Consider the following 14,725-nt stretch of genomic DNA (forward strand, 5'->3'; position numbering starts at 1 on the left):
AAGTAATAAATCAATCATCAACTTTCATGTCCTTTAATTTTCAAAATTTAGTTTACAAATTTAGTTTCCCTAACATTACTCATAAGAAAAATAAAAAAATAAAAAAAGTGATTTCTCAATTTTATATTTATCAATTTTCTTTGTTCACAATTATTTGTAGCGACTGAAGGAAGTTGAACTTATGGAGCATCCCACCTCCAGGTTGAAGTAGTTGTTAGAATCAATTAATAGCTCTCCAAATCTTATGACTCCCATTGGAAGAGAACAACTGTCAGTATTTGGATACAATTCTTTTGTTTTCTTTTCGTTGGTTTCATTTTATATATTGATGGGTCCTTTCTTTTCTGTCGTGTCAATGAATACAATTCTTTTTTCAATTTATAATCGATTTATAACAAGCCTTTCGTTTTTTATAGAAAGCGACTAAAAGAAGTTTGAGCTTCACCTTAAACTCATTTAACATTAATGTCACAATAGAAGGAAGTCCAACATTTTATCAGCACATACAAGATTCTTAATTTTTTATGTGGAACAACACTATACATCCTAACAACAACCCAAATTTGATACTGGAATTTGAGTGCTGTCTACGATATTTTCTTGGTAGAATTGGACGATTTCATGGTCATCATATATATTATATTTCAAGATTTTATGCTTATATGTTTACCGATTAGATTAAAATCATGAAGATTAAGTGAGTTGAAAAAGTAATATTGCATTGAAAGGTTCTATATCTTCGTCTTTTCTCAAGGCATTTTTAGACAAAGATTTTGTTTTTTTTCTCTTTTCGGATGATAAATACTTCTTAGAATATGAAGTGTGAATCAAATCTATGCTTAAATTGAAATTGGTTAAGATATAACTTTCTTAAATTAGAAATAAAAAGTGGTCAAGTGATGAAACATTTTCTAAACTTATCTATATTCGAATGAATATATGCTCATGGAACCCACTAATTCCTTTATTTCTTTTAATTAAGTGGTAGTGGCCCAAGTTCATGGGACAGTCCTTAAACCCCAGAAGTTTATTATGCATTTGTCTCGTTTAGTATAGATCACCTTTAATTTTGAGAGGATTAGACGTGAATGAAAGTTCTTTCTTCTAATCTTATCATTTTGGCATGTGGTTCAATATCTTAGCGGATAGGTGTGGTAGGTTTCTACTTACGCATCCCGGGTTCGAAACTCTCTCATTTCCTATATTATTATAATAATTGCAAACCCTTCCTCTCCCCTTAAAATAATAAATTAAAAAAAAAGAATCTACCATTTGAGAAGGGATTGAAATGAATAAGTTTTCTTCAAGTTAGACACAATATTTTCATTTTTTTTCTTTAACAATGTCTTACTCATTCCAATCTAATCTTCTACACCAAACAAAACCTTATTTAAAATATAAGTAGGAAAAATTTATTTAAAATATAAGTAGGAAAAATTATACTTTGAAGAGTAGTGCAAGCAAAATGAATTTTTTTAGGGTACTTATAACGTGTCAGTTTTCTAAATGCTGTAGACATTTTGGAGAAGGGCTTATAAGCCTTGTATGATATCTGGTCAAAGGAAACTTCTCATATGTGATACAGAATATGTCTAAATCCAATGAACTTTCTTTCTTTGTATCATATCGTTTTTCAATCCGTTTTTGGTTTTGTGTAACTAATTCTTAATCTCTTGATGGTCAAATAGTGAAGATACTAACCCGTTGATATGTTTGCCCAAGTAGTGGAGAAGTAGAGGGTTCGTAGGTGAGCGTATATGTATAAGGAACCTCAACTATACAACTAATTAAAAGAAGATTCGTGTTGTAAAAAGCATTGGGGATGAAGGAGTCGACCCAAATTGTGAAGAACATGGAGGTGTGGAGGTGATTCTACACTGTATTGAGTTATAGGCTGCAGGAGGCCGGTAGGTAGAGTATAATTATTGTTCTAAAGATTCCCGCCTAATGCCGCTTAGGCTCCGTTTAGGCACTAGGCGGCTGGTCACCGTCCCGATTAATCTTTAGGCGTTTGAAAATTAAGTAAGTGGGCCTCGACCTGCTTAGGGGTCCACCTAGCCCACCTTGTTTGCCTAAATTAGTCTGTCTAGGTTGTGACTCTCACTTAGATAAAAAACTGATAAGTTTCATTTTGCATTTTATTTTGTCAATAAAATCTAAGACACTTGTTAAATACTTAGATGAACACTCATTATATGTTTGTTCCCCATGATTTAATATGTTTTAATACTTTATTTTTTTACTTCGGTTTTAGTGCAAATGAAGTGTAGATTTGTCAATAACATTTTTAATAAACTACTCCGAACTCTGATGCAAAGGAACAGGAACACTATCCTAATTATTAAATGACAATAGAAGAACTATTTAACCTCCTTACACCTAAAAAAAAAAAAAAACTTCTTAACCTAATAGTACGATTTTGCAATTTTGCACTCTCTTAATATCACTTGTGTTTAGAAAAGGTTTTATATTGATTCAATTTCAAAACAAGTTAGAGAACTATGTCAATTTTAGAGACCAATTTAATCTAAAAGAAAACCTTGAAAAAAAAAAAAACCAATCGTGAGATCAGATCATCTTCCATTTCTTCTCACATGAATATAAAAACAAAAATAAGAGAAAGACGAAAACTTCCAAATCAGAGTACTAAAATATAAACATGCACGGTCGTCAACGACGTAAACACCCTAACCAACATTTCGGCAAGCACCAGAGCCAATAGAAGCAATCGTTTCCAGCAAAATATCGAAAAGAACAGAGAACTACCCTATGAAAAATAATGTAAACAACTAAAAGAAAGTTATCATTTAGATGCTGAATCAGTACAATGATAATGTACATGGCCTTCATTGTATTTTTCCTCTATAAAACTCCATTTTTCAGTAGCCTGATACATACGATAAGCATTACGTAAGGGTGCATGCGATGGCAGTTTTTTTACTAAAATAAAGTGACCGAACTGAGGATGACGAGCATGACAATGAATTGTTGAGATTATTTTATCTCATATCGGAAAAATTAGAGACTTTGCATGTACTTATAAGTAATTGAGTTACTTTTTATATTCTCAATTTATTTTATCATAGAATATCAACTTTCTTCGTGGTATTAACATAAGTTGTTCCACATGTGAAGTCCAACAACAATATATGCTCCATGCCATGTGATTTGTATAATCAAAGTGCTAAGCTTGAAAATTTGCCACGCAACATGAGAATGCGTGTTAAGAGTATCAATCACATCGGAAATATAAGAGATCTTATTATGTATGCTTATAAATAACTGAACAATTCTTAATATTATTAATTAATTTTAATCAAATATGTTGTAAGGGAGGTCATAATGTCCCATCAAACTTCATCTTTCTTAAAAAGTTAAATCAAATATATATGTTGTGAGAGAGGACAATGTAGGCCTGTCAATTCTTAACACGACCCGATAACCCGACACGACACGAAATTAACAGGTGTTCGGGTCGACACGATAACGAATCGGGTCGTTATCGGGTAACCCGATAAGCACCTAGTAAGATAACAGATTGATTCGGGTATACACGTGGGTAACACGATACACGATAAGCAGAATATTAATTTAATAATTTTATAACCCTAAAAAATAATATAATTATATATATATATATATATATATTAAATTAACTATAATAATTATACCCCCAAAATATTAACTATAATAATTATATATATATAATTTTAAATTAAATTTTATACCCCTAAAAAACTATAATAATTATACGTACAAAATATATAGATTTAAATCTACTTAACAAATATATATATATATATATATATATATATATATATATATATATATATATATATATATATATATATATATATATATATATATATATATATATATACCATTGAACTTGATGAGATACAAATTATACGAAACTAATATCCAACCGTCAAACTTGTTTGTATATGCTTCGAGATCGCATCATTAAAAAATCGCAAAAAACTATATATATATATATATATATATATATATATATATATATATATATATATATATATATCATTGAACTTGATGAGATACGAATTATACGAAACTAATTTCAACGATCCAACCGTCAAACTTGTTTGTATATGCTTCGAGATTGCATCATTAAAAATTCGCAAAAAAAAAAAAACATTCAGATCAAGTAACCGAACAAAACTTTTCGACGGTTATAAAACGAAAAATCACGATTTAACTGTTATTTTAACTCCGATTTTTATGATTTTTTACAGCTACACTCCTTGACCCTATATGAATACAATGAATGAATTCGATCTTCAATTTAAAATATTTACACTAGTGGATACCACAAAATCTTATGTTATACTTAATGAAAGTATAAATAAAATCTTAAGTGTTAGTGAATCTATTGTTTTGATGGGATACGCATTCTATGAAATTAGTTTCAACGATCCAATCGTCAAACATGTTTGTATATACTTTGAGATCGCATATGCCAAAAATTGCAAAAAACAAACATTCAGAGATTAAGTAACTGAACAAAACTTTTTGACGGTTATAAAACGAAAATCACGATTTAACGGTTATTTTAACTCCGATTTTGATGATTTTTTACAGCTACTCCTTGACCCTATATGAATACAATGAATAAATTTGATCTTCAATTTAAAATATTTACACTAGTGGATACCACAAAATTTTATGTTATACTTAATGAAAGTACGAATAAACTCTTAAGTGTTAGTGAATCTATTGTTTTGATAGAATACGCATTCTACGAAACTAGTTCTAACGATCCAACTGTCAAACATGTTTGTATATACTTCGAGATCGCATACGCCAAAATTTGCAAAAAACAAACATTTAGAGATTAAGTAATTGAACAAAACTTTTCGACGGTTATAAAACGAAAAATCACGATTTAACGGTTATTTTAACTCCGATTTTGATGATTTTTTACAGCTACACTCCTTGACCCTATATGAATATAATGAATGAATTTGATCTTCAATTTAAAATATTTACACTAGTGGATACCACAAAATCTTATGTGAATAAACTCGTAAGTGTTAGTGAATCTATTGTTTTGATGAGATACACATTCTACGAAACTAGTTTCAACGATCCAACCGTCAAACATGTTTGTATATACTTCGAGATCGCATACACCAAAAATTGCAAAAAACAAACATTCAAATATTAAGTAACGGGATGAAATGTTTCGACGGTTATAAAAAGAAAAATCACGATTTAACGGTTATTTTAACTCCAATTTTGATGATTATTTACAGATACACTCCTTGACCCTATATGAATACAATGAATGAATTCAATCTTCAATTTAAAATATTTACACTAGTGGATACCACAAAATCTTATGTTATACTTAATGAAATTATGAATAAACTCTTAAATGTTAGTGAATCTATTGTTTTGATAAGATACACATTCTACGAAACTAATTTCAACGATCAACCGTCAAACATGTTTGTATATACTTCGAGATCGCATACGCCAAAAATTGCAAAAAACAAACATATAGAGATCAAGTAATCGGACAAAACCTTTCGACGGTTATAAAAACAAAATTCATGATTTAACGGTTATTTTAACTCTGATTTTGATGATTTTTTACAGCTACACTCCTTGACCCTATATGAATACAATGAATGAATTCGATCTTCAATTTAAAATATTTACATTAGTGGATACCACAAAATCTTATGTTATACTTAATGAAAGTATGAATAAACTCTTAAGTGTTAATAAATCTATTGTTTTGATGGGATACGCATTCTACGAAACTAGTTTCAACAATCCAACCGTCAAACATGTTTGTATATACTTCGAGATCGTATACGCCAAAAATTGTAAAAAAAACACCAGTCAGAGATCAAGTAACGGGACAAAACTTTTCGACGGTTATAAAACGAAAAATCACGATTTAACGGTTATTTTAACTCCGATTTTGATGATTTTTTACAGCTACACTCTTTGACCCTATATGAATACAATGAATGAATTCGATCTTCAATTTAAAAAAATTACACTAGTGGATACCACAAAATCTTATGTTATACTTAATAAAAGTATGAATAAACTATAATAATTATATATATTAATTTAACAATTTTATACCCCTAAAAACTAAAATAATTATATATATATATATATATATATATATTAAATTATGTGTTTTAATGTTTTGAAGTAATATTTATGTGGCAAAGTGTGGTATGTGCAAATTTAAGAAAAAAATATATTTTTCTTAACGGGTCATAATGGGTCGGGTCACTTTACCCGTTGGGTAAAGTGACCCGACCTGTTAAGGACCTGTTAAGATAACAGGTGTGACACGACACGACCCATTAAGATAACAGGTGTTATACAAAAATGACACGAACACGACAGACACGACCTGTTTGCCAGGCCTATGACAATGTCCCCGTCAATTTGGAAGCCAGACAATACTTTATATAAAGTATCTCTCCCTCAATACATGCGGGGTTTTTAATTAATCATCATTACTACAATTAAATATATCAACCAATTAAAATAGGGAACTTTAACAAAAGAAAAATTCGGTATTGTTCATTTTAATGAAAAATCACATTTTTACACTAAAAGTCAATCCAGGTATTGTTTGGGTTAATATTTAAACCTTGGGCTACAAGTGTTTGGGAGCCCAAAGATGCCAAATTAAAAGAAGACTTGCCTGAAGTCCGATATCAAGCCCAAAGACAAATAGGCACCTTTCCATTAATGCATATGTCATGTGCCTATGATTTAAATGTCAAGTGATGGGGACTAACTCACAATCAACCAAAAAACACTTTTCAGTGACAATACAAGTAAAAAGTTGATGACTCACTACCCTCCAAGTACTTTTGGGCAAGAGCAAAGTCACTGCAGTCGGGCTAATCGGCCTATAAAAGGAGGAAGACGCTTTAGAGACAAGGACACTCAACCAATCAAACAAGCAAACATACAAACTCTACTCTCAAGCCATATTTGCATCTAAAAGCTGTAATCAGCCCAGATCTCAGTCCTTTTCAAGATCATTCCCTACAAAAGTCATATTTTGTCTAGTTTAGAAGCTCTGCTATCACCCCTAGTGGCGTAGTATCGATTCCCTTATGTAAACTTGTTTCCCATCCATCTCTTTTTTAGCAAATAAACCCTATAAACTCAAAAGAGAAGTGATTGCAAGAAGTTTAACCTTGCCCGACAAGGTAAAATCTTGCTCAAAACTCTTTGTTTGTTTTACAAGTTAATAAATCTACTGCTTAATGTATTCTCCAACATGTATTCAAGTCATATCCATCTGTTTTCCTACTTTAAGAGTCATTTGTGTCTGAATCTGGTCACCTTAATGGATACGCCTTCATCTAAAACCAATCAAGAACCAAACAAATGACTTAAGGGATCTAAACTCCCCTCATTCGAATATACAAGACTATAAACTGAAAGTCCTTGTTCGCAAGGCAAGAAAAAGAACTTAAAGTGGACTTAACCCATCCACGACAATCCTTTGATAACAAGAAGTCCGAGTAACTTGGGGCGCACTATGCTAAGAGCCAAGGAGCCCTATCCGGAGAAATCTTCGCCCGAACATATATTATTCACTTTACCTCCTTTATTTTATCCTTATAGTTAAAACCCAAAGTTTTCAAGTCCTTTTCATTAGTTTTCTTATTAAAATAAGTATGACAGTTCCAAACTAGCAATGGTTGCCCCATGAATCATGACCTATACATTGGTGGCCTAACATTTTTTTTTTTAGAGTCAGAAGTTCGTCACAAAGTATTCATTGTGTACAGAATTAGCGTCATTACATTCATCGCATACATCAACACGAACTAATTATGTGTGTGAGATTTTTTTAAAAAGAGGTATGTGCAAGAATGACGATCCCACAGAAGGCAAGTGGAGGAATTTCACTTAAGACATGACTTCACAAGCCTAGAAGTCGGTGGCCTTGGGTTTATTGTTGTCTCAACCGAATTATAAACAATCATGAAAATGGAGAAATTTTTCATTGTGCCCTGTACACGAGTGATACACTATATGTTATTATCTAAGTAGAGAGAAGTTTGAAGTTGTTAAATTTTTAACAGAAGTATCTGGCTTGTATAGTGACACATTGTGTACAATTTTTCAACAGAAGTATCTCACTGCTTGTATAGTGACACATGATGTATCACCCCGTGTTCTGGACACTCTGAAAAATCTCCCATAGAAAGGAAAGTTAATGTCAATTTTTTTTTTATATTATAACAAATTTTCATATATTCTAATGCAATTTAACTTAGAGAGGTAATTAGGTCTTTGCATCAATAAAAGCCCTAAAAATCCAACAATTTGAAAATGGGTTGGTTTTACCCACTTCTACTATGAGCTCGTTTTAAATCAAACCACCTTTGAGCAATTGATTGTGAATCGGATGCATCTTATGCCCAAGCCCCCTTTGCCTTTTTCCAACCTCAAGCCTATAAATCTAGTTCTATATAATAGTGTTGTACGTGAAGTGAAAGATGATGTAAGTTGCTATGAAAAATTGGAAAAATCCTGTCTTCAGTTCTGGAGAAATTTGCAGAAAACAAAAAAAGTCTAAAAAATTATTGCTCCTAATTTTTCATATCTCAAAAACCCTACCGCAAGAATATCATCCATGGCTCCTTATTCTAGTACAAGTGACCATCATCTTGTTAGCAAGTATGGCAACCCTTGAGATCATCTTCTTCTACGTGGATGATCTGAATATGGGTATCGTTACTGAGATTCACTAGAATACGGTGGTGAAGCACTTGTCCAGCTGAGGTAATGGAACCAATTTTTCGCACAACTGTGGATGGTTGCAATAAACATTGAAATCATCCATGAACACGAGAAAGGGGTTAATAGGGATTGTTTGTGGTGGGGTGTGAATTCATGATGGACTGCTGACATATCTTTGGGAAAAAAAAAATTCAAATCACGGGTGTGGTTTTAAAAAAGAAGATGTGATGTGTGCTACTTTAGACTATATCCTTAACGAGTAAGCCTCTGGCGGGGCGTGTAGGAGAGATGAATCTCCATGATATGTGTGGATGCAAATTTTCGCCGTCTTCTCTTTTAACAAAAATGCACCTGCAAAATAATAACACCTAAGATTAAGGCCAAAAGCCTCGTGTGCATACGATGAATTGGGGGGCCTTTGGCCGAAGAATCTCTGATGCCAAAGTTAGAATTCTGAAAATAAAGTGTTTAGGAGTTTGTTGGAAGCAAATGACTTAGCATTTTAGTGCGATAATAAGGCTATTTATAGGGAAGTGACCGGCATGGCTATTTGGTTGTAGTCGGAATATGCGTCCAAGAAACTGAGCAACTGGTTCCTGGAAGTTGAATCTACTAATAAATTGATTCAAGGAATTGGATAAGGATCCTTCTGGCATGCTTTGTTAAGGTCAATGTAGTCCACACAAACTCTTCATTTGCCCATCTCTTTCTTCATCACTTGCACGACGTTGGCAAGCTATGCTGAATGTGCTACCTCTTCTATGAACCTGGCCTCCAGTAGCTTGTCGATTTCGACTTCAATGATCGTCACTCGTTCAAGTGAGAAATGTCTTCTCTTTTGGATTACTAGTTTGGCAACGGGATCGACGTGCAACTTGTGACAAGCTATCTTGGGGTCGATGTTGGCCATGTCGGAAGGTGACCATGCAAAGATGTCACGATTTTCCCTAAGGAAAGTTGTGAGTTCCTCTTTTTCCTTCGGGCTCAGACGTGAGCTGATTCTAGTAGTCTTCTCCAGCTATTAGGGATAAAAAGTAATGTGTTCGGCATCCTCTTCGAGTTTCCATCACATCTCGTCTACTATCGCGTTGATTTAGACACCATCTTCATGATCCACCTGATGTAATTGCTATTTGGTAGCTTCATCGTTCCTTTAGACCTTGGTAGCCTCTACGGAGGTAAATGTCTTCCTTTTTTACTCCTTCAGTACTTGCACAGTACATCTACAAAATTGGATTTTTTGATACTTGATGGAGGTTACGACATCCAGCTTTGTCAGCCAAGGTCACCCTAGAATCTCATTGTAGGGAGATGGATTGCGTACTATTATGAACATCTATTTTGAGACAATTGGCGGTGTTCTCACATCAAGTGTAATGTTACCGATGGCAGTCAAGTTGTGTTCGTTGAATCCGGTGAGTACCTCCACTCAGTGTATGATTTTGTTTTACAGGCCCATCTTCTAAGTTAATGAGAGCTAAAGTAGGTTGACTGCACTAATGAGAGCTGAAGTAGCTGAAGTGTAATGTCTTGATCCGTTGAATTCGAGGTCCTTGCGCTTGGCCTCTGGTTGCTTTTGTTCTTGTGTTGATTCTCGTCCTCATTCTTTTAAGCTACTGTCGATTCTTTTCAAGGCTGCTCAGTACCTTGTCTGCTAGTCGAGCGTAGTACCAAAGTGCATGCTTATCTGCCAGAGCGAATGAGTCTGCTAGAGTTAGATCTTTTTGTAGATATGTAAATTTCGTTGCATACAAATGATGCATCACAAAGCTCCACGTGGCATATGACTCATCACAAATGGACAACATGTGGCACAAATCAAGCAAATGAAGCTCAAAACTTCCCCAAAATTCGGCAAAATGGGGAAATATCCCTTAAAATCGGCTAAGGGTCCAAATTGCTCCTAAACCGAAAATAAAGCTAAAGCATCTTCACAAAACAAACAAAAATTGAAGATTACTTGCAAAATAGGCAACAAACCCTATAGATTTCGGCCAAGCAATGGAAAGTGGCTAAAATTAAGATATAAAACATGCCTCCCATGGACAAATCAATACACAAATCAAGGACAAATCCATCCAAAGGCATGGCTTTGAGAAGTCTATAAATACAATGTCCCAAGACACACAAAAGGGTCGACAATTTCTACATTCAAAGCTGCAAGTGTGGCACTTTGGGCGTCACAACCCGAAGCAAGGCAAGAGCTCTCTCTACCATGCCTTCCACCCCTACATCAACTATGTCGGAGGAGCAAGAGCACCCGAGGCACAAGCTTGTGATCACCCTGGCCTCGCTAAAGGCACCAAGGAAAAAAAGCTCGATAAGGTACTCCGAGTCATTGACTTCCGATGCTAACTCAAGCAGCAACTCGTATCCCGTAGCCATGCAAGTCATGATTACTGGTGCGATTTCAATCGAATAGTAGCTGGCACAAATGAATGAAGCAATCGCAAGGCTGACAAGGACCGTGGAGGAAAAAGACTTGTAGATTGCTACATTTGTCAACCGTCTGGAGGCGCAACACGACGAGAAAGCTGACTCGAAGGTTGATCCACCAAAGGAGGAAATTGACGAAAATGAAGAGCCTCTGATGGACAAAGTTGAGAAGAAGTTAGAAGTGGATTGAGCTGCGACACTCATGTGATCTCTCTCTATCTAAAAGCTACAAGAGATTATCACAAGCACGATCAAGGCGCAATATGAAGGAAGTTTGCATGATTCTGTGCTATACTTAAAGGCATACTCTAAAAAGATTGAAACCTTGATGATGCCAAAGGGTTATTAGCCACCCAAATTCATGCAATTCGATGGAAAAGGCAATCCTAAACAACATATTGCCCATTTCATTGAAACCTGCAACAATGCTGGGACGGATGGAAACTACCTCGTCAAGCAGTTTGTGCGCTCGCTAAGAGGTAATGTCTTTGACTGGTACACCAACCTTGAAAAGGAATTCCTCAACCACTTCTACAGCACGCGCCGCACAGTAAGCATGTTGGAGCTGACAAGTACGAAGCAGTGGAAGGATAAACATGTCGTCGACTACATCAATAGATGGCGTTCATTAAGTCTGGATTGCAAAGATCGACTTTCTAAAACCTCCTCCAATGAGATGTGCGTTCAAGGCATGCATTGGGGGCTACATTACATCCTCTAAGGCATAAAACCAAGAACCTTTGAAGAATTGGCAACTCGATCCCATGACATGAAGTTGAGTATTGTTGATCATAGGAAGAAAAAGCCGATCACCGACTTCAAAAAGGATAAGGTGTTCACTCTAAAGGTAGACAAGACTAGGAAAAAGCTTGCCAATGAAGCTTTTGCGATCCATACTACCCTCATCAAGACCTCCATCGCACCTATCAAGATCTTCTCCAAAAGTAAAATAAATTAGATGAAAGGTGAGCCTTCTCGCACCCAAGATAGATACAAAAACATCTTGAGAGAACTAGAGCAGAAGACGTACCCTTTTCCTGACTCTAACGTGGCTGTAATGCTAGGAGACTTGCTAGAAAAAAAGGTAATTGAGTTACCTGAATGCAAGCATCCCGAAGAAATGAACTGCGTTAACAATCCTAGGTACTACAAATATCATTATATCTTGAGTCATCCTGTTAGCAAGTGCTTCGTCCTCAAGGAGCTCATCATAAAGCTAGCACAATAAGGGTAAATTGAACTCGACCTGGAAAACACGGTCGCAACACACACTACCACGATTCTGTTTGGATACTTCGATCTTGTGCCTCTCCAAGTGATGCATGACCACTCCCGTCCATGTTCAAGCCACAGGCACCTTCCGTACAACCATCACTGGGGGCAAGCGACCAAAATGGGCCTACCGATGATGAAGAATGATGGACATTAATGACCTACCAAAGGACAAAGAAGCCAAGACCACAAGCCACAAGGCTAAAGGTGGAATAAGGGAGAAAGCACTGCCACCGCAACAGTAGGAAGCCCAAAAGAAATGTAAGAGCTGTTAACCCAACGTACGTTGGGGAACCTATGGAGCAAGAGCCATGCATTCCCGTCTCCTTGCACAAGTACTTCCCAAATGACTTCTTTCACCAGTGCACTACCGTTACTTGTCACATGGTTGAAGTAGAGACAAAAGAGCCTTCAAAAGGCAAAGCTATTGCCATCGAGGAAGAGAAGACCCTCACACCCAAAAGGTCTGCCAACATACTTTAGGATCGAGGAAACAAGACTATTGCCCAAGGAGATGCAAAAAGAACTAGTAACAGTCTTGGTGAGTCCTAAGAAAACAAGGACGAAGGCTTAAAACTTCATCCACATGAGTATATCACGTGTTGTGCCACCTATGACGCAATCAACTTCACTAACGAAGACTTGTTGCTGGGATTAAAGCCTTACAAATGTCTTTTCTTCGTCTCTGGGTACGTGGTGGAGCACAAAGTTAATCACATGCTTATGGATGATGGATCAGCCATAAACATCATGCCAAAGTCAGCAATGACTACAATCGGCATCAAGGTGGATAAACTATCCTGAAGTTTCCTTCTATTTCAAGGTTTTGATCAAGGAGGACAAAGAGCAATGGGCATGATCCGAGTAGAGATGACCATTGGCGAACTCCAATCAAGCACGCTATTCCATGTGATTGATGCAAGAACTTCCTACAGCTTGCTCTTAGGAAGGTCTTGGATCCACGAGAATGAAGTACTACCGTCCACTCTTCATTAATGCTTAAAATTCTACCAAGAATGAGTAAAAGTAATACAAGGCTACACCAAGCCATTCACCGAAGCCGAATCACACTTCGTGTTTGCCAAGTTCTACATGGATGAAGACTTAGTGCCCGAAGCATTTCCAAAAGAAATCAAATCCATAGGCAAAGCCGCACCTAAGAAACATGAGTGGCAAGCCATGCCCAAGAAGCAAGAATGGGAAGACGGGCCATCTTCAAACAAAGACGATGATGAGCTTGGCAAACCCACAACAACCAAAGGGAATGTGACGCCCTCAAAAGGACCAAACACACTGGTTTTCCAATACATCCTGATGTTGAGAAGAAAGAATAGGCAATCCCCGTTCGAAAATGGAACAAGCAAAACTGACACACAGTTGCATAAGGACAATGTAAAGCTACTCAAGACAAATGCAGTTTTACCACTAACATAACTAGGCAATGCTAAAGTTTCAAAACCATCACAACGTTTGGTAAAACCCTTGCCAAAGGGGGTGGAACCAAGCTCTGTTCCAACCAAAATGACCGAAGAAGGATTCGACCCAAACGCCTACAAACTCATGTCAAAGGCTGGGTACGATTTTTCCTTCCCTTCAAATCTTAGAAATAAGGTTTCAAACACCATAAACAACAAAGAATGTGACCTCACCGAGACTCAAAAGAGGTTGAAAGGGGCATGGTTACGAAGTTGACAACAACAAAGCTGGACTTGGCTTCACATAAAATACGCCCGTGAAGATTTCAAGAAAAGTGAAAAATGTTAGCACTTAACACATTAACGTGAGTGTTGAATAAAGTGAAAATGAGCCTAAACCCGCCCCTCGAACATTAATATTCGATAGGCTGAACCGTTCAAAACCCAGAATTTCGGCACTTGATCGCATTGGTGGTCAAAATCGAACCTCCATCTGCAAAAAGCTTAACACGTCAACACCCCAAAGCTCTGTTTTCGAAAGGTTGTCAAAACCCAAGAAACAAAGCAACACAGCTAGCCCTCTTCTACGACGATCGACCTTGGAAAGACTTGAAGAAACCAAGAAGCCTTCTAGAAAGAGGAAGACAACGCCCAAGGAAGAAAAGCTTAATGGTCTAGCAAAAAAAAAGATGACGTTTGAAGCTCCATTCCTTTAAAGATGATGTGGCAAGCAACCTTGGAAGTCAACACAAAAGGGAACTGAAGGTAAAGTAGCGCACCATCGTTTACACTGGCCAATCTTCACGCTAACAAGCCCAAGGAAACAACACTGAAGAGGAGGT

The sequence above is a fragment of the Malus domestica genome, chromosome 14 (assembly GCF_042453785.1).
Source record: "Malus domestica chromosome 14, GDT2T_hap1".
Classification (NCBI taxonomy): Eukaryota; Viridiplantae; Streptophyta; class Magnoliopsida; order Rosales; family Rosaceae; genus Malus; species Malus domestica.